This window comes from Alexandromys fortis, unplaced genomic scaffold (genome assembly GCF_014885135.2).
Source record: "Alexandromys fortis isolate MF-2015 unplaced genomic scaffold, M_Fortis_MF-2015_v1.1 scaffold_145, whole genome shotgun sequence".
Taxonomy (NCBI): Eukaryota; Metazoa; Chordata; class Mammalia; order Rodentia; family Cricetidae; genus Alexandromys; species Alexandromys fortis.
The window spans coordinates 2,346,364-2,366,830 of NW_026068049.1; the positions used below are offsets into that span (position 1 = coordinate 2,346,364).

Here is a 20,467-nt window from a genome sequence, read left to right on the forward strand (position 1 = left end):
GTAGTGGCTCACTCGTGTTCAGAATAACTTGTTGGTTTTCACACTGGGGAAAAGCATTAGTCACTAGTGACTTGCCTATAAGTCATCTGAATCCTTTTTCTCCCCAGACCTAAGTCATGGAGATGTCCCTGCTTACATGGGCACGGCACACAGGGATGGTGCCTTCTTTGTTCACTGGTACGGGGACCTCCGATGCAGGAACTGACCTTGCGGTTGCCCTCCTAATCAAGCTGATAACTGTGAAGATGAATTGTCTTTGGGTTCTAGCCCGACACTGTTTTCCAGGCAGGGCAAGAAGTTAAAGGGAAGGGTGTTTGTGGTGGCTGCTACTGCTCTTTGAAATGTGACCTAGCATTGTGCAAACTGGTGCCTTGCCCTGTGGAGTCTGCCCATCCTGCCACAGTTCTGATGACATACCCCAACACAAGGAAGGGTCTGTGTTTCCAAGTTCAAGCCTTTTCCTAATTACGTCGACTTTGGTTTATCAGTGTTCGCCTCTCAGAACTAAGAAGCTATTTTTGGATTTGAAGGTTAGTACACAATTATATGACTATTCCAGGCCCACACCCCTCCAGCTTGCCTCATCTGACCTGGAATGCTGATATGGGAAAGCCATTTAGATTTTTAGTCTAGCCACACAAATACATACATGAAGGTACAGATGTGTGTGTGTGTGTGCACGTGCGCACGCACACCTGGATCTCATACACAGTCAAATTTCACACTGGAGTTGGAATGAAGGAGGCAGCAGATACACACATGACTATGGACCGCGAAGGATTGTAGTATATTTAACAAGTAGACCAGATCTTTACCTAAATTCTTCTCTTTTCATTGAGCTAGTCTCCCCTCTCCCCCAAGTGCTAGGGATTGAACCCAGAAATACACGCTCTTTAAGTTCTTTAGCACGGTTATCTCTTCTGTGATACTCCCTTATTTTTATTTGAAAGAATAATTTTCTTTTCCTTTTCTTTCTTTCTTTCTTTCTTTCTTTCTTTCTTTTTTTTTTTTTTGAGACAGAGTTTCTCTGTATTTTTGGGACCTGTCCTGTAACTAGCTCTTGTAGACCAGGCTGGCCTCGAACTCACAGAGATCCATTTGTCTCTGCCTCCCAAGTGCTGGGATTTAAGGCATGTGCCACCACGGACCGGCCAAAACCATAATTTTCTTGACTAATTAAATTGAAAATTATTAACTAAGATGGAAAAATTTCTTGTCATAAATGTTATTAATCCAGTGAAATATTTAAGTATGAACTAAAATTTGTACTTATCAAATTTTAAACACAGACAGAAACTCTCGCGATCACAGGGTTTTAGAACTGAAGTGATTCCTGCCCAGTTTCTTTGTCTTTCCAACCCCGTGCCAGCATGGCTAGCTACTGTTTCTGAAAGAGCCACAGGTAGCCTACCCTGGCCTTGAACACGCTGTGTAGTTAGAGATGATCTTGAACTTCTGATCTTCCTGCCTCTGCTCCCCAAATGCTGGGATGGAGGCCACCATCCTGGGTTTATTTAATGCTGGGGATGGAGCCCTTGGTTCATGTTAAGACAGTGCTCTGTGTCCCTAGCCCCAGAGCTTACTTTAAAGAGGATCTATTCTTCCAGGTCCAGGTCCTCTGGAAGAGCAGCAAGCTCTCTTAACTGCTGAGCCATCTGCGTTACCCCCCAGGACTATAGGATTAAAAGCAACAGAGTAGCTGAGTCTTTCTGTGCCAGGAGCCATTATATGAATGAGAGCTGTCTGAATTAACTCCAGTGTTGCATACATGCCTTTTTCTTCCCTCGAGACAAGGTCTCACTGTGGAGCCCTGGGAGGCCTATGTAGATCATGCTAAGCTCAAATTCACAGAAATCCTGGTGCTTCAGCCTCCTGAGTATTAGGATTAAAGACCTATGCCACCACCCCAGTCTAGAATAAACTTTAAACAAAAAGGCACAGCTACACTAACTAGAAGCTTAGGTAATACTGCTGAACTCTGCTGTGAGCAATTCTTCAGAACTTAGAATAGCAAAGGCTTTACTTGTTTTTAGCATCGTCCAGAAGTGATACCATGTTCTGATCACCTTTTTCAGACTTTGGTTCCCCTTCTATTCATTTTAAATACTCTGTAGCCTCCCTCGGGACTCCAGGGTCACCAAGCCTCTGAAGGACCTCTTCACAGGAGCAGAGGGAACGGCTTTAAAGGTCACCCAGTCGTCTTAATTAGTGTCATCCTTGAATCCTTTCAGGACTCATGTACAAAGTTGGGTGGAGGACAGACTTGTTGATGCCAAGTAGGAATGGGGAGAGAGCTCACAGAACAGGAAGGCTATGTGAATCCCAAGACTCAAAAGGGTCTACCGTCTTCAGAAGAAGCTAATCCTACCTCTTCCTTTCTCCAGTCTCCCCACTTCCCCTGACTGGCTCCATCTGGAAATATCTTCCTAACTAAGAGGAAGGAAAGCATCAAAATTCTCAGTTCCAAGCCCCCTGGGCCACTTTTTAAAAAGGAGGTCTGCAGAGCCTGGAGGCAAACAAGCTTCCACTCCACATGACCCCGAAGGAAGGAAGCAGGAAGTCTTGCTGGGGAACAGGGGTGAAGCAGCCCAGAAGGACAGGCTGTTTCTTACCTCCTGACCAGGTCCCTAATCATGAGTGTGGAATGACAACCCCAGGGCAGAAGGCAGCGCCTCTGGAAACATTTGGCAACACCTCTCTCACAGTTAGAGGACGGGTTTTGTGTGAATAACAGACCACTCATTGGGAGCTGCAGTTGCCTCTACAAGACCTGCCTAAGACCAAGCCAGGAAGCATTCTAGTGTAGAGGGGAGAGGGGCTCACAGTTCCCTCCCCCACTCCTGCTGCCCCCCTTTCTGCCACAGGCAGTTGATGGCTCCTGAGGAAGGGAGAGACAGTTTTCTTTAAGGGTGTTGTCCCTGGTAGTTAGACCACGCTCCAGTACATGGCTCCACCCACAAGTATAAAGGCAGCACAAATTGGACTCAAAAACAACGAAAAAATGATTCCAGGTTGGGATGGGTGGGAGAGTGGTGGGGGTAAGATATGGGAGGAGTTAGGGAGGAGGAATGGGGTTGAATATAACCAAAATACATTGCATACATATGAAATTCTCCAAAATTAATGAAAATATTAATTTCATCAATAAATTCATTGACATTTTATTAATAAATGCTAATTTATTAATAAAATATTGAACTTATAAAAGATGAAGGAGCAGCTCCAGTGGTTGCTACTGCCCTTGTTTACCTTGCCCGTCGCAGCGCCAGGTTCCCATATCCCTCAGATCCCGAGGAGGAACCATGCGCATCTTCATTTTATAGATGAGAAAACTCAGTCTCAGCAAGGAAAGGGTGGAACCCTGAGCTTCCTCCTATCCAAGCGGGTGGGGGTCAGCTATGGCTAAATCGTCTCATGTGTCTAGCACAGCAGATATCAGAGCAACAACACCTGGGTACACGTTCATGTTCACTGGTGCTTTCTGGGCTGGGGACCTTGTTCGGAGTTTGCAAAGTGCAGATGCTCACGCAGTACACTTAGACAGGAAAGTACAGGCACTGGGCCATCTAGATGCCAATCCATCTCTCATTTCTTCCTTCTATGTCTGCCTAGAGTACTAACCCCAACCAAGATCTGAATGATCTTGGTCCAGAAACCAAGAAGAAGCGGTAACTATAGCAACAGAAAAGTACTGGTTAGTCTCAGCTTCCCCTCCAGGTCCTTCTTTGTCTTTTGGTGTCCTGTTGAGTGCCCTATTCTATAACACCATGTCCTCAAGAAGGCATTGCTACAGAACAGGGATGAAACAACTCTCAGGGAAGGCTCCCCTGCTCCCTGCTGATCCTGGGGAGTATAAGGAAGCATTCCAGGGGGAGATATTGCAGAATTTACTTCTCTTCTCTCTGGCCAGGCTTCAGTTCAGTAAATGATTGCCCTCAGCTTCTGATCCAGAGCAAACCATGTGCCTACAGCCATCGATCTTGCCAAGTTCTTATGACACTCCTCATCTTCCCCTCTCCTTGCCACTTTTCGCCCAAGGAGAAGCAACCATGTGGGCGGTTTTTCCATGCTTCAGAGTTAGCCACCTCTTCCATAAATTTTTCAGAGTGGCATTAATTTTCCCCTATAAGATCTGACTGAAAGAGCAAAGCAGACAAGTAAAAAGGCAATCTCTGTAATTTGATGAGCAAGGACTGTGTAAAGACCACAGAGGAGTGTGAGTGTGTGCATCTGAATGTTGGGGAGGCATGAGCCGCTCCTTCTTCCCCCTCGTGAAACCCACCTCCTGCTCCTTACTCCTCCATCCCGGCTCAGGCCTCTTTGTGTTTTCTAAGCTAGGTTCTCCTATATCCGAGGCTGACCTTAAACTGGTTGTGTAGCCAAGGACAACCTTGACTTTCTGATCCTCCCATTTCTAGCCCCCAAAGACTGGGATTTCAGGCATGTGTTCCCATGACTGGTGCCACCAGAATTTTCTCAGCTACGTTAAGCAGTGTCACTCACTAAAGTGTCTGCTTCCCATGAGCTTCTTGGAGCCTCGCAGCAAAGGGCCCTCAAGGACCGACTGCTCTACTTCCAACATAATAGTAAGCATCTTGAGGACCAGAAAGGTTCCCTACCAAGAGTCGCTTTGAGGAAACACAATTTTCCATTGAATTTGTGTGTTTGGGAAACATGGACACCCTTAAAACTAGAAACCCCGTAAAACCAGTTCAAACACCATGTAAATTCTCTGTAAGCCGAATGACAGCATTCTGGTGGCTTTGAAAGTGGCATCCCCTTGTGCGTTTTTGGTCAGAGGACAACTTTTGGGGTTTGGGTCTCTACTTCTACCATGCCAACTGAGCCATCTTGACAACCCCAACATTCCCCTTTAAATCTGAAGTATAAAAGATTTCAGTTGTTCTTCTGTGGCATTTGGGGCCCTGACCTGCAGCTGAAAGATTTGGGAGGGCTTCAGCACCCCCTCTACCCCAAGCCCTGTAAACAAAACGGGAGGAAGGTAAAGGAACACACAGATTCCTCCCTATCCATTCTTCCAATCCTTTCTTGTCAGTGATCTTGGTTTCCTAGCTCTTCCTGCCTTATCTACCCTGGAGGAAAAAACAGCCCTCAGGATATATTCTGTCTTTGCTAGCAGACCACACTCAGAGACAGGACACAGACCTCCTGTTTTCTCCTCCATGGTCCAGGCCACAAAGACTCAGTTTCAAACTCTCCTGGGTTATTATGGAAAGTTGCTTAAACGCTGCAGCGTGAAAGTCCTCCAAAGGAACAGATTGCCTGATTCAAGTGTTTGTTCTGGGCAACAATTGAGTTCCTGCTTTGCAAACAGAGGTTTCAAAGGACCAATTCTTAAAATTCCTAAGAACCCTAGAAGTCACCATATTTTGACCCCTTACAAACCAAATGAACCAGAATATCAGAAATATCTGGATTTGGGTTTTATTTAATTACAGAAATGTTTAAAAATAAAAGAGGCATTTACCACAAAGAAGAGATTTAGTGACCTTCCTCTGAGAACATTTCTAAGTAACATGACCTAAGGATGATCCAAACGATTTTGTGAGGTTCCTGCGATTTTGTGAGGTTCCTGCCTTTATACGCGAGAGAGGGACCTGAATTCACACAACAGTGGTTTTAGCATGTGGGTGTCAAATGGTGGATTCCATCAGGTAGTGCTGTAAAATCCTGGGGCCCGCCCCAGACTTTCCAACCTAAAACCAGCAGCGGGGCTTGGCAACTAGCCGTCTACCAAGTTCTGCGATGTTTCCAGGGCACATGGGAATTTAATGGTTATGGAGAGACAGAAACTTATTCTCTAGTTTCTCACTCTTGAGAAGATGCTGAGACTGCTTGGCTCCCAGCCTGGTGTGAGACCATCAGGGCCTTGGGAGAAACTCTGGCACACAGAGGTGCTCTTGGGTCAATCCACAGAGCATCTCTCCTTTCTCCCCCGACATGTATGCACACACCCCAACACGTACGCACACACCCCAACACATATGCAATTACCCACACCAGCACACAAGCACACACACACACACACACACACACACACACTTAACTCCAGCTAATACCCTTAGTAATTAGAACTTCTATTTCCACATCCAGCTTTGTCTCCTCCTGTGCTTTGTCAATCCTACCCAGTTTTATCGAGACACAGTTGACAAGAGTTAAACATTTATGACAGACAAAACGATGACTTCATACATGAATGCCTCCTCCCTTTCCTCTTACCCAAGAGCCCTGCAGCTAATGCGATCCCCTGTCCTGAGGATGGCCTGTGTCTCTGTTGCATTGGCTTGCCCTGTCCTTCAGGGGCCGGTTCAAGGTTACTGTCGGAATCCTCTCCAGCTGCGAGCACACCCCGACTTCCTTCTGTCAGAACACTAACTGAGCTGCTTTGCAAAAGATCTATTTTTAGGCTCTCCTTCCTGCGCCATTCCTACCCTGTTGGTGTTTGCCAACTTTTCAGGCCCAGCACCTTGTAGTATGCGGTCCAGAGAAGTGGATGCTCATTCATGTTTGTGAATGACCCTTGAGGTGGCGTATTATTAGAATCCTAGAAAAAGCAAGAACTTGGCCTGTGGTGCCATGCTGCTGGATTAAAGGCTTCAATTCTACCACTGATTAACTACGGAGGCCAGGCAAGTTATTTAACCTCTCCAGTCCTCCGTTTTCTCACCTGTGAAATGAAGATATTAAATGGTATTGTGCCCCGGAAACGCTGAGAGCTAAGCCTGGTAAGTATTAGGGCCTCCTTGCTAGCAAGGAAAGTTCCAGAAAGACCTAAGATGCTTTTTTGCTTATCTGTGTGCACATGCACAGTGAACTCACACCTTTTAGCCTCTCCCTCCCTCTCTCCAAACAGTCTCAGTTCTTTCTAGGTTACTAATATTTTTCCTCCTTTCTTCTCTTTCTCTGGTACAAATGATGCCTTGCAATCCCGCAGCTAAGAACCCCACATGCATAACCACCATAAATTTCTAGCATGTATCTCCATGAATGTGTAAGTATATCCATTTACAGATGCTCAAGCTTGATGGGTTAGCTTTTGAGGCTAAAATGAAACCAAACAATCTCAATCAACTAGAAATATTAGCCAAATTCTTAATAATGGCTGTGTGTGTGTGTTAATTTTGAAGGCTAATCTATCAAAATAAATAAGTAAATGTATCATCAAAATTACCATTTATGAAAGTATTTACTTAATGTGGACTTCAAATAAAAAAATTCTCTGGTTAAAAAACCTTTAAGTCAGCCATTTGATTTGAACATACAGAGGGCTGAATTGCTGCTAAACTGAGGAGAAGGTACAGATAACATGTGGACTTTTATAGATGCTCTTTCCAGGTGACTGAGTGTCCGGCTGCAATCTCTGTTCACAGGCAGGTTATCTAAGTAGATTAGATTGATTTAATTGTATTTTCTAACTATGCATATGTGCATGTGTGTTTTTATGTGGCAATGTACACAGAAGTGCAGGCTCCTGATAAGGCCAGAACAGGGCATCAGATCTCAGGAATTGGAGTTGCAGAGTGTGGGAGTCTCCAAATGTGGATGATGGGAACTTAGCTTGGGTTCTCTGCAAGAGGATCAAGTGCTATCAACTGCTGAGCCATCTCTCTAGCCCCCTATATTCTTAGTTTGTTTTTGAGACATAGTCTCACTGAATAGCCCAGGATACTCTCTAACTTCTATGTAGGGCAGGTTGGACTCCAGCTAGCAGTGATCCTCCTGTTTCAATGCCTACACACCCACCCCAAGAGCTCAGATTACAAACTAAAGCCCCACCCACCCCAACTGCTTACTTAGATTACAAACGAAAGCCCCACCCACCCCAGTTTCACAGATTACAAACTAAAACCCACCCATTTCAAGTGCTCAGTTTGCAAACTGAAGCTCCACCCACCCCAAGAGCTCAGATTGCAAACTAAAGCCCCACCCTCCCTAACTGCCCAGATTACAAACTAAAGCTACCATTTCGGATTCTAAGCAGACATTTATTATTTTTTAAATCCTACCCTTTTCTGAGTAAGGGCATTCACATCAGGGAGTAACATTAATTTGCTGGCTAAACAGAACTGAGTATTTTCTTTTTTCTCTTTGTTTTCAGTCTTTAGTTCCCCCTCCCATATTAACAATCAAATGGAGGGCTTTTTTTACAAGTTAAGCATGTATTCTACCACCAAGTTATAACCATAATCTAGAACATTGTCTTAAGACTTTAAGAAAGAACCCGTCCACAGGTTACAGGTTTCCTAAAATTACAGACTTTCCTGCTGGTGGAGGTGTTACTAGTGATTCCTGTCTTTACTTGGGAACAAATCTCATCACAAGTGTGTTCTGAGCGCTTTTGATAAAACTTTATGTACTTTGTCATTTAACTTTCATAATATTGTATAAATTAGTAAATTATTTCCACTTCAGATGAGAAGACTGATAAAAACGAAACAACTTTTCAAGGCTTAAGACAAAACAAAAAACTACACAAACTGAAAAAAAACCAAACCTATCGAAAAAGCTCAGGCAGAATCTGAGCCCCAAATCCAGTTCTTGCCGCTACATTCTATTGTGTTCCAAGACACAAAAGTGCTGAGATGCAAACAACAGAAGGGTAAGTGCAATATTACAAAAGATTGAACGGAGGAAGGTAGAGTTTCCAAACAGTGCCTCAAACCAGGGCTACACATTCATCAGAGTAAATGTTCTAGTAAAGATGAGCCTAGAGTAAAAAATCGTAAACCTACTATTCAAACTTCATTTCTGCTGCTGTGTTAAATATTTGGGGGCAGTGGAGGGGAGATTTGGGAAAGAAAGAGATTTGTTTCCGTTTACAATTACAGGTTACAGTCTATAACTGGTCACATCATACCTACAGTCGAGAACAGATAGGAATGAATGTATGTGCATTTGCTTGAGTAGCTGCCTGGGCTCAGTTTGATTCCTCCACTCCTCTACGATCCCAGCTCCTTGCCTAGGGAATGGGGTTGCCCATGGTAGGCTGAGTCTTCCCACAGCAGTTACCCGAAACAGTTTGCACAGACATGTTCACAAGGTCAACCCAATGTAGACAGTCCCTTATCCAGCCTCTCTCCCCAGGTGAAGCTAGATGTGTCAAGTTTACAAGCTAACCATCACACTCACCCCAAAGAACTTGTGAAGGGGCCCTTTGGCACCATTGTAAATGTAAACTGTCTGCTAAACCAACATAGGGGGGTTTTCTAGACAACAGTTTTTATAGATGAGTAATGTGTGTCAGACTTTGGGAATACCATAAAAGATGCTACTTGAAAATGAGCAACTGGCAGCATGTTTTCCTTTCCTGCCTCCCACCCCTCTCGTGCCTATATACAGGGTCTGGCTTCAAGGGCCCAGAGGACCCGGGAATCTGCTTTCTGTCCAACACTCTACCCACATCTTATCATACCTGTATTCCCCTTGCTTGGCATCTCTGGTCCTTTGTCATTTACAGTTCTCTTGCACTGCTGTATTGCAAAAACAGAAAACATGGGCTGGGAGCTGGCTCAGCTGGTACAATATGACTACACAAGAATCAGGATCCAAGTTCAGATCCCTAGAGACTATGCAAAAGTCTGGGTGCTGCAGTGCATAGCTGTAATCCCAGAGCTGATTACAGAGTAAGGACAGAGACAGAGCAATCCAGAGATCCAGTTGACTAGACAGTCGAGGTGAATTACTGGGAGCTCCAGGTTAAGTGACAGATCTTGTCTCCAAAGGTAAGGTGGAGAGAGATGGGGAAGGCACTCAATATCGAGCTCTAGATTCCACAAGCATGCACACACATGTGCCTGCACACATGCGTGCACCTATGCACACACGAGCATGCACACAATAAATACTGTAAAGGGATTAGGTTTATTAAGAACAAACAGCAGTACAATACTTCCTGCTGACAGCCCAGCAGAGGCTGTGCGATCCCATCCCCAACCCACAGCTGGGAGAGCGTGCGTCCTCTGGGGCAGTTCTCCATTCCTTCGACTCCTAGGAGAAAGGAGGTCGGACAGCTGCTGCGCTGACACAATGCACACACTCTATCTCCACAGTAGCCATGGTTCCCCCTCAGACATCCTCTGCAAACCACTCTCTGGGCTTTGAGAGGAGAGTAAACAAGTGGCAGAATTCACGCTCAAACGCTCCCGGGATGAAAATTAAAATAGTATGATAGCCACGCTCTCAGTCACTTCGACTGTGTAGAAAATGGAGACTCGGAGAGGAAATGACCAGAACTGTGATTTTAATTAGAGCTAGCGACAGGGGACTGTTTCAAGCCTTCCTCCTGAGAGCAAAGTGTGCTTGCACACATGTGTACAGAAATGGGGGAGGGCACGTGGGCACTCACTGTCCTGGTACTTAGAGAATTCCAGACGGTGTTTCTAGAGAACACAGAAGAGTCTCAGGCAAGATCAGAACTCAAGGCCTTCTTCTAATCCTTCCTGTTCTTAGCCCAGACAATTGTCTGACATCTTTGCATCCTCACCATGCATGAAAGTGTGTGCCTACACATGTGTGTATCATATGCTCTAGAATTTTCTAGAACTTTTGCATCTCCTTTGTGCTTAACAGTATTGCAGAAGTATGTTCAATAAACTATTGTTATCCTATGAAAAGGTCTTTCAGTTTGCCATGCCTCTGCTTTGGTCAATAAGTACACTATGAGGTGGGGAACTCGACTCTTATTTGAGAAAAAACTGACACTGAATTAGTGCATATACGTGTGTATGCACACACAAGCACCCGGAATTGCATGCTCATGAACCGGCATGTTGCAAGAGCACACATGCGGTTGAAATGCATAAATCTTTTACTTGCCAGTGTGTGTGTGTGTGTGTGTGTGTGTGTGTGTGTGTGTGTGTTTTCAGCTATGAGGAGCCACAAGGCAGCAGCAAGAGAGGGTTAAGTGGGGATCTCTAGTAATGCCTCCACTTGTTCTTTGAGGAACAACAAAGACAGGAAGCATGGCCTCTATGGAAGGAAATTCCCAGGCCTCACACGGACCTTTGCAACCTGCCCTGTGAACCCCTGAGGGGTGTCTGATAATAAACACTCAGCCAACAAAACAACCCAGAAAGGCATTTTTACCAGCATTCTTGTATTCTCACTGTGGGGCTGGCAAACGGTTTTCTGCATCTGGGGACCTGGAAGGGACCTTGGAAGGGCCACCTGCTGACAAGGCCCAGGGATCATGGCTTCCACTGACCTGCTCTTTCTACACGCAGGTCCTCTTTGCTCCCTGAGGCTTTGACTGTGTTGGGGTTGGGGCTGGGCCTTGAGCTCCTGGAATCATGATCACAGACGGCAGGGCAGGTGTGAAATGTGGCATGTAGACGTGAGACCCACCTTTTCCTCCCACGAGACCCTCAGACACAAGCCAGGGCACTGAGCCCTTAAACAGTGCTGCACAGACCTCCCTCGGAATGTGCAGGGTGATTAAAATACAACGGGCCATCAAGTAAAATAAGTTTTTGTTTTGATTTCGGAATTTGAGTGTGTGGCTGCATGCACGCGCACACGTACTTCAGTGAGCGTGCATGTGGTAGGCAGAGGGCAAGTTTGCCTGCCATTCCTCAAAGGCTGTCCACCTTGTTTTTTGACATAGAGTCTTTTATTTGCCTGGAGTCTACCAAGTAGGCTAGGCTGGAGGACCAGTGGAGCATCAAAGACCTGTCTGCCTTTGCCATCCCAGTCCTCGGGCCAGACAGATCCACCGTACGCATCTTTTTACAGGCGCTCCATGGACTGAACTGGTGTTCTCACGCTGCGAGGCAAGCACATCACTTACTGAAGATCTCAGCATAGCCAGATCTTAGGAGGTTTTGAGAAAAGATCACTCCATGTAGCTCAGGGTATCCTAGCACTAAATCTCTCTGTAGCCCAGGCTGACTCTGAACTTGGAGAGCTACTCCTGCCTCAGCCTCCCTAGCACTAATATTAGAAGTGTGTGCCCCATACCGAGCTTAACTGGCATTCTGGGCTTTTTTGCCTACAGTAGGGGAAGCTGGTTGTTAAATACTTTCATAGGAATGACTTATAAGGAACTTTTAGCAAAGTAGAACCATACCGTAGAACCTTAAGCGAAAGTCTAGTTAAAGTCTGATAGCTTGTAATATAGTAGCTTATTTATCTCCAAACTAATAAAATATGAGACCTTTTATATTTATCTTAAAGATGAACAAATCCAAGCCTACAATAATTATAAAATTCTGGGTGATTCAAGGACCTGTGCTTGCATTAGCAAGAACCTGTGCATGCGTGTTGGGACTGTGTGTATACTCTTATGGCTTTTTGTCTACAGTATTATGCTAAAAACCCCTTTGTTATAAAATTTAACATGCCTCCTCAAATGCCACCCCGTATCAAACCTCCACCAGAATCCAGCATCCAACACTGGTGAGGGGTGCATCCTTTGCCGCAAATAGAAAGCAGATCATTATTGTCTAATTGCCATCACCGCTGTCTGAGATATTTTTAGGCAAAATAATCAAACCTATCTCCTCATTTGCATTTGCCCAGAGTGGAGGACGACCTCCATCTTGACCCCCTGCACTGGGGATCACATTGACTGAAGGGGATGACAGTCTCCATGTTTCCCTCTAGGTGGGGTTAACAAGATCCCCACTCAAGCCTCCTTCTGCCCTTTGTACTGCAACAATGGACGGAAGCACAGCCTTGTTGGAGGAAATTCCCAGGGCCACGTTGTGGATGTTAGACAGTTGCTTTGCTATGCGGCGTAGCCAAAGTGCATCTATAAATAAACACATCGCTCTGCAAAGGTTCTATATTGTGGCCCTGCACTGCTGATTATATTTCAAAGAAAATTTTTATTGCATAGCCGTCTTTAAGAAAACCTGCAGAATAAACTATGCTGCACCTCTGTTTCTGCAAGACAAACTGCTGCCTTTGTTGGTTCTCTTTTCTGTAGAAGGGACGGTTGCTGTTCTTTTTCCTACCCCTGGGATCTCAGTGTGAGACTTTCGGAAGCCAAGGTGTGCTGGAATACAACCCAGCATCCTCAGAAGGATGTGAGGGTCCTAAACAGACTGCAAGCAGAGTCAGTTCTCCTGAGTCTACAGAGAACTGAGTATTAGCCAGAAGTTTAGACAGCCTGAGCCCACTTAAGCTGATTCTCACATCTCTAGGAAACTCCCAAGTTATCGTCAAGCAGAGGCTATGATCAATGCGGTCATCTTTATAAGAAGAAAGGGTGGATAGAAAGCTGGAGAACTTGATGTTAGAGAAGGCAGCTCACCCCAGCTAGCTTTCGTCTTTCCCCAGAGGTCAGACACCAGACTCATGGCATCAGAAAAGCATGCACGATTTAGCCTTGCTATGTTTCAGTCAGATCTCTGGAGTAGCTAAAAAGTCTTAGCCTACATGTACATCCACAAAGGACTCCTGTTTCACAGCTGGAGAATGAGCTTGTGGCAGTTGCCTGATTCTATGTCGGCTGAAAATGTCACCAAACTCAGCAGTTTCCTACCATATAAGAATGTGTTTGTAATGCAAGGGCCAAGACCAAGCCACAGTCAAGTTCCCGAGTGACCCGAGTGGTCTCATTTCTTTTTTTGCGCCTTTTTCCTGGAAGTCCGACTAGTCTATTGTTGCAAAGGTCCTATTTTTAAATTATTGCAGTCAAAAAATACGGCTAGCAAGTGAGAAGTCAGCTCACGTCACTCCAGGCTAGTGCTTTTTTTTTTTTTTTTAATCTGGTGGCTTGGATTAGGGCACTGATGTCATGAGATTCTCAAGAGCGGGAAGGGACCTTCAATGTCATCGAGCAGACCCCACCCAGCCAGGCATCCCTTTGGGAACACCCTGGTCGCTGGTCTCCTGGGGTGCTGGAAAGCTGCCCAGGACAGGGTGTTCCCCACCCCTGCAGGACAACTCACCCATTTTTAGACAATTCTGACGGTGGGTAAATCCTTCCACAAACTGAGTTGAAATCTTTTACCCTATTATTTCTACTCCATAATCTGATGGCTTTCTCTTTACCATACCAGAGACCTTAGAGTAACTGAAGGCAATCTTTACATTTTACACAATGTAGCTCTTCCTTCAAACACCTGCGTGTCCTTCGGCTATTTATTCGATGGGTGATCCTATCCGCACTCTCACCATCTTCGCCTCTTTTAAGCACTCTTTTAGAGTGTGTGACTCCGTGTGACTGCGTATACACACTCACACACTCACATATGCCAGAGGTCGGCTTTGGGGTGCCCCTCTGTTGTTCCCTGCCTTAGTTTTGGAGACGGTCTCCTCACCGAACCTGGAGTTCATTGATTAGGTTGGATTAGGGAGCAGAAAGCTCTAAAGAGCCACTTGTCTCTGTGCCTCCCCTTCCCTGCAGAGCTAAGATTACAGATGTGCCCTGCCACATCTGGCTATGCGAACTCAGGTTCACAAGTCTTCCAGGCAAGCATTTTAGCCCGTGAGCCATCTCCCCAGCTCTGCTGGTATAGTTCAGCCAAGCAGCTTGTTACATACATTAGCCGCTTGCTTCATCTTCCCTTCACCTTGTGTGCTAGTACCGATTTTCAGAAACAGAATTGAGGTTTAGCAAGGTACAACTACTTAGTTAAGGAAGGAAGCAACAACAAGGGATTTAAAATTGGCTTTACCTCTTTTCACCCCACAGGTAAAAGGCTGCAATTAAAAGAAAAGCTAGGTGAGGCGCTGCTCGGCTGGAATCCCAGCACTTAGAGAGAGGCAGGAAGACCAAGTGTTCAAGGCTCTTCCCTCCTGGTCTATTTATTAAGACGGAGCCCAGCCTGGGCAGCATACAGCTCAGAAAGGGTGGTAGGAGGAGAAGAAAGAAAGAAAACAAAGGGGCACAAAAGGGAGGAAGGGAGAGAGAGAGAGAGAGAGAGAGAGAGAGAGAGAGAGAGAGAGAGAGAGAGATTGTAATATATAAACCAATCTATGTACGGTTGTTCATTAGAACCCTCCCAAGTAGCATAACATCCTTTTATGACTAGAGCTATTGCCTGTTATTTATAGAGAAGAGTGCAAATTTGAGTAGTTGGGAAACGAGCTGAAGGGCTGTTGTACAAAGGTGCAGTAAGTGAGAGGCAAAGCGGTGTGAGCAACAGGAAGCAAGCAAGAGTTCTGGACGTCCAGGAGGTTCTTATTAGGAAACGTCAGTGGTAGAGGATCAGGAAAAAGAGAGTTAAAAGACAGAGAGAGAAGTCACTCGAGAAGGCCAGAGTGGCTTGGGTCAACCCAAGTCTAGCGGTTGGGTCTGAGTACACATAGAAAGTGTCGTTTTCCTGCAAGCTCCCTTGGAGCTGCTGCTATGCAGTGCCTTAGGAAAGGGCACCAAAGGGCAACGTGGACACCTATGGCTGGGGCTAAAGGCAGAGCGAGAAGGACTCCCTTAGGGTCTCTTTGCAACTTTGCTTCGGAGAACCACAGCTCACTGCCCTTCAGATTATCGTGAGGGGTGAGGGGTAACTCAGTAGTGACCTTGCTTCACATGCATGATTCCCGGGTTCCAGCTCCGGTATAGTCTAAACTGGGTGTGATAAGGGCAGACATGAAAACCCAAGACTTGAAGGTGGAAACAGGGGCATCAGAAGTTCAAGATCATTTCTGGCTACATAGTTCAAGAATAGCCTGGGATACATAAGATCCTCTCTCAAAACAATTATCATGAGTCAATCTGAGAACAGAGGCACCCCAACCTCTGTACAACAGGACACCAACGCTTCCCTTCCACCACCGCACAAAACCAAGGCTTAGAGAAAGGTTGGAGACCCAAAGTCACCAGGCAAGACAGCCACAGGTGCAGGAGTTTCAGCCAGAGACCCCCAGAACACAATGGGAGTCTTTCCGCTCTATGACATCTTAAATACCTTACTTGCATATGTTAACATTTGTGATCTCTTTGTTTTCTCAATTTCTTCACTTTCTTTTCTTTAGAGGGCAGAGGGAAGAGTATGAGGGAGGATACTGAAAGGTTTCTTGCTCAGGGTCACATCGATTCATTTGCCATCACGTTCCTATTGCACCACCAGCCGCCTGAGAGCGGAAGGTGTTCCGTACACACGGCTGAGAGAGTAAATCTCTGAGTTAGTGTGGTAAAGCATGGGGAGAAGGGATTAGCAAGTGCCTAACCAGAGACGTTAGCTATCCAGGGAGATGTAGAGAATTAAAAAAAAAAACTCATGGCACACAGTATATCCTCAAAATACTTGGTGGATAATTGAGTCCGGCAAAGTCTCAGATCAAAGGAATACGGGAAGATGCTACAGACACTTCCAGCCTTCTAAGCTTCTAACTATACATCTCATTCTGACCATTAATTGAAATGATTATAGTAGCTCACACGTTCATGTGTTCCTTCATCCATTCATTCAGGAACTCAGACAATGCCGATTGATCCGAATGATAGGCCAGATGTTGTGTTGAGTGCATGGATTCAGAAAGAAAGCATCAGAGTCTAGTCAAGGATGAGAAAACCCATAGCAACCGTACTTTGTGTACCATAAAACCTGAAGACACTGAATGTGGGGGGCATGAGAGTAAAACAAGGCTGTAGTGGGTAATGGGGGGGGCACCGAAGAGAGGTATCCAGGCAGAGACAAAAGCACACCCAATCATAGGTGAACAGCAGAGGGATCATACAATGAGGGAAGTGGCACTTGGCACAGCTGGGAAGTCAGGAGGTGAGAGGGGAGGCTGGCAGGGTGTTATGGAGCAGCCCTTGAAAGAGTCATCTGCCCTCCCTGCAGACAGAACCTGGCAAGATTTAGTACACGTGTCACGCACCCAGCAGTCTGGATGAAGCACAGACTCAGTCTAGTGAAGAGATGAGTGTCTGCATTTCTAAGGAGCCCTTAAGCGATCCCTGATGCAAACGGTCCCTGAGCCCCTTAGGCAGTAGAGCTGTAGGCAGTGGGGTGTATATATTAGACACAGTTCAGCAGGAGAACCACAAAGGCACAATTTGGCAAAAGTTACATTTGCCAAGAACTCTGTAGCAAAAAACAGGGGATGGGTGAAGAAAGGTGATGCCAAAGCTAAGTATACGGTGGCAAAAACATAAACAAATGAGGCGTCTTGACCAAGGAAGAGAGGGGAAAGAGTTGAGCACATTGGCTGATAGTCTTTGGAGTCAGGGCAAATCTCTCTCCTCAAGGAAAGGCTGCTGATGAGGGGGACGTGAAACAATGAAGCATGGGAGCACCCCACCCAAATCAGAACTCCGTGAACTGATCTGCCACACCTTCCCTGGGATTCAGCTGCACCGTCATCTCACTGACACCCAGCCGAGGTGGCCAGGTCTTAAAGGACAAGCATCATGCCTGCATAGGATTTCCATGCCAAACAGGTAAAGCCAGGCTTGTAGCTCTCGCTGGACATGTGGCACAGGGAATCTCAGGAAGAGCAAGAAAGTTGTGGAAGACAACACAGATGTCCACTAAATCCCTGAACAACATGTCTATTTAAGAAATAAAAATAAGATAAAAAACCACAGTTGTGTCAGCGAAAGCCACCTATACTGTAGCTAGCGCCCTCTCTCTCTACCTTGCTATATTCTTAACTTGAAAACTAGTTAAAACACTTGTGGCAAAGGTCTGCACAGCGGGGGGAAAGGCAAGTCAGAGCACAAATATGTCCCCTTCATCACACAGAAGCCAAAACACACCACCCCCAATGAAATACTCCTCCAAAGAAAACAAGGGTCACACTTTGTGTCTCATGGTCTTTGCTGGATCACTATTCTCCAGCCAGACACGCGAACTCAAAACAACCAACCAGAATACTCTCTGGCCACCACGATTTACCCAGACAATCTTTAACTCAACGAATCTCCATAGGGCACACAAGTTGAGAACAGGTAGCCACGGCCGACAGGCACCCGTCCATCTGCTTTAGAGTAGCTAGCCTCACATCCAAGGAGACAAAAAAACCCACACAAGCACCTACCTTCCTCTTCAGCAGTGGGAAGCCTCTTCACGTCTACTCCGATATGGAAGCTCTGCCCCCAGACCTCTGAGTGGAGGCGTTAACTTAAGGGCGGTCCATTCCTTCAGGTAACCTGAGGAGGGTTGAGTTTCTCCAGATCAGTCTTCAGATACTCCCAGGCTTCCAGAACTCAGGGCAGAGGTGAACTGTGAGCTGTCCCTCAGTGCAGGAAGAAACTGGGAGGCACCGTGTGGCTGGAGGTGGAGGCGGAGGCTGGGGAAGGGAAGTAATCTGGGGACTGTAATAAACGAGAAATTCTCTCCACATGATTTCCTGTATTCAATGCCTCTTGCCTCTCTCAGGCTCCCCAGAGGAAATCAGAAATTTTAAACTTGTCCTTTGGCCACTGAGAGAGGAGAGAATAAACATGCTAAGAACCATGAGAACAAGGAGAAGCAGGCAACAGGCAAGGAGCTCACAGGCCAGCCGCTTTTAGCTTTAGCCTAATCCTTTCTACCTGAAGTTTCTCCAAGTGTTTAACTTTGCAAATGTCAAGAGTGCCTTCGGCCTCTTCCATGCAGCTTCTGGCCATGGTCCAGACGTTGTGAGGCAGAGGAGCCAGTGAGAAGCGTGTCAGCATGGGCTCAGGAAGAGGGTCTCCCTGTCCTCGGGAAAGACAAGCACTGTTCTCTTTATGGAAAGGCTCATGATGGTCTTTATTAATCATGGAAAAAAAAATCTAGTAATTGCCAAGCCGTTCTTGCACCAGGGCTTGAAGAATTACTGGTCATCTACTATCCATAAATTGCTGCAAGCAGGACCCTCTCTAAACAAAGTGTGAAGCTCACTCTAAGCTAAGAACGAAAGGCATTCATTCAAAAGTGTAAAAATTCAAGATGGTGGCAACAGAGGACTCAGTTAAGGACAGAGAGGGAGGCTCTGTGAGCACAGGGCTCAGTAAAACTGCATGGGGTAAGACACCAAGCTGATCCCAGCCATAGGAAGAAACTGGGAATGCCAAATAAGTTGACTTCAAGAAGCTTAGACTCCCCTATTTTGCTTTGTGGGGTGATGTATAATAAGAAGTAGGTGCATGGCGGGAAACGCTGAACTGGGGGTGTGAAAAGATACATGTATTCAGATCTTTCTTTGGGTTGCCAGTTCATAAATAACAACACGGAGACTTCTTATTAATCTTGAAAGCTCAGCCTATAGCTTTGGCTGGGTCCTAACTAACTCTTATGATTTATTTTAATCTATATTCTATAATGTGGAATTTATTTCTCTTCTATCTTGCCCCTCCTGTTTCTTCTCCATGTTTGGCTGGCAAAGCCTTCTTTCTTTCTTTCTTTTTTTCCAGACTCCTCTCTGTCCCCAGAAGTAATGCCTAACTTCTTCCTGCCTAGCTACTGGTCATCCGACTCTTTATTAAACTAATCACAGTGACACATCTTCACACAGTGTACAAATACCCCACAACAGACACAGATTACAAAGTGTCACTTAAAATCACCAGGTGCCTCCTTGCCACTATCTTGGCTCCTTCTCCCTTTCTTCTTCCAGCTATGAGGGGAATTGCCCTCAAATACATGTTCCATGATATGTTCCCCATGATTAAAATCTTGTACTACCTTAAGCAGAAAAGCCCAACACTCCACCATGACACAAAACAACATCTCCTGCTTTACCTCAAGGATTTTTTCTGTGCACCTTTTTCTTCCTCCCTCTTTCTCTCTCTCTCTTCACTGATGAAGAGTGCACTCCATGCAGAATACAGACTCCTTGCTCCATGTCCTTTGACTCTTACAGTCCCCAGAGCAGGTTCTCTAACAACCCAACTCCTGGCATTGTTCCCTACAAACTATGATCATTGTCCTCACAACTCCCAAAGCCAGAAAACCTCCCCCACCCCGGGTCCCCCACTGCCGCCATCTCTGTCGCTTTCTGAAGTATGGATCATATCTCCGGGACTCACAACTCAGAAATATTTCTTTCTATAAATTGAGCATTACTGGGGAGAATATTTATAAATTACCATCACATACAATCTTTGTGAAAGAAAGAGAAAGAGGAAGAGAAAATGCAAGAATCAGAAGAAAACACACAATTGCTTTTAAGGTTTTACAGCTTAAACTGGCTGATGGAGTACAGTTTCTTCATGGGAAACATTACTGGTTTTTCATGTTTGCTAAAAAAGCTATGGTTTGTCATGTCCTTGCAGACTGTGTTATGAGTAGCTGATGGCCAGTCGTCAGAAAATGATTCTTTAAGAGTTAGATATGCAGGGGCTGGAGAGATGAGTCAGTAGTTAAGAGCACTGCCTGCTCTTTCAGAAGACACCAGTTCAATTCCAAGTACCCACATGGTTTGTAACTACAGTCCCAAGAAGTTTGACACCCTCTTCTTACCTCTGTGGAGAGGCCAGGCATACACATGATGCACAAACATGCATGGAGGCAAAATATCCATGCAAATATAAATAAATAAATAAATAAATAAATAAATAAATAAATAAAAGTTTAAAGTTAGCTATGCC

The 20,467-nt window shown here is 45.5% G+C and overlaps 1 protein-coding gene across 3 annotated transcripts in view; it reads right to left on the bottom strand.

Annotated features, from left to right (window-relative positions):
- Positions 1-18,185, bottom strand: part of Adgrf5 (adhesion G protein-coupled receptor F5) — a 93,488-nt gene extending 75,303 nt beyond the window's left edge. For 2 of the 3 annotated variants that reach the window (XM_050119332.1, XM_050119328.1), the window contains exon 1: positions 17,953-18,184. The gene's annotated coding sequence lies outside the window, so the exon portion shown is untranslated. Of the gene's footprint in view, positions 1-17,952 lie in introns of all 3 variants that reach the window. The other variant, XM_050119330.1, reaches the window with a different exon arrangement.
- Positions 18,186-20,467: the final 2,282 nt, after the last annotated feature.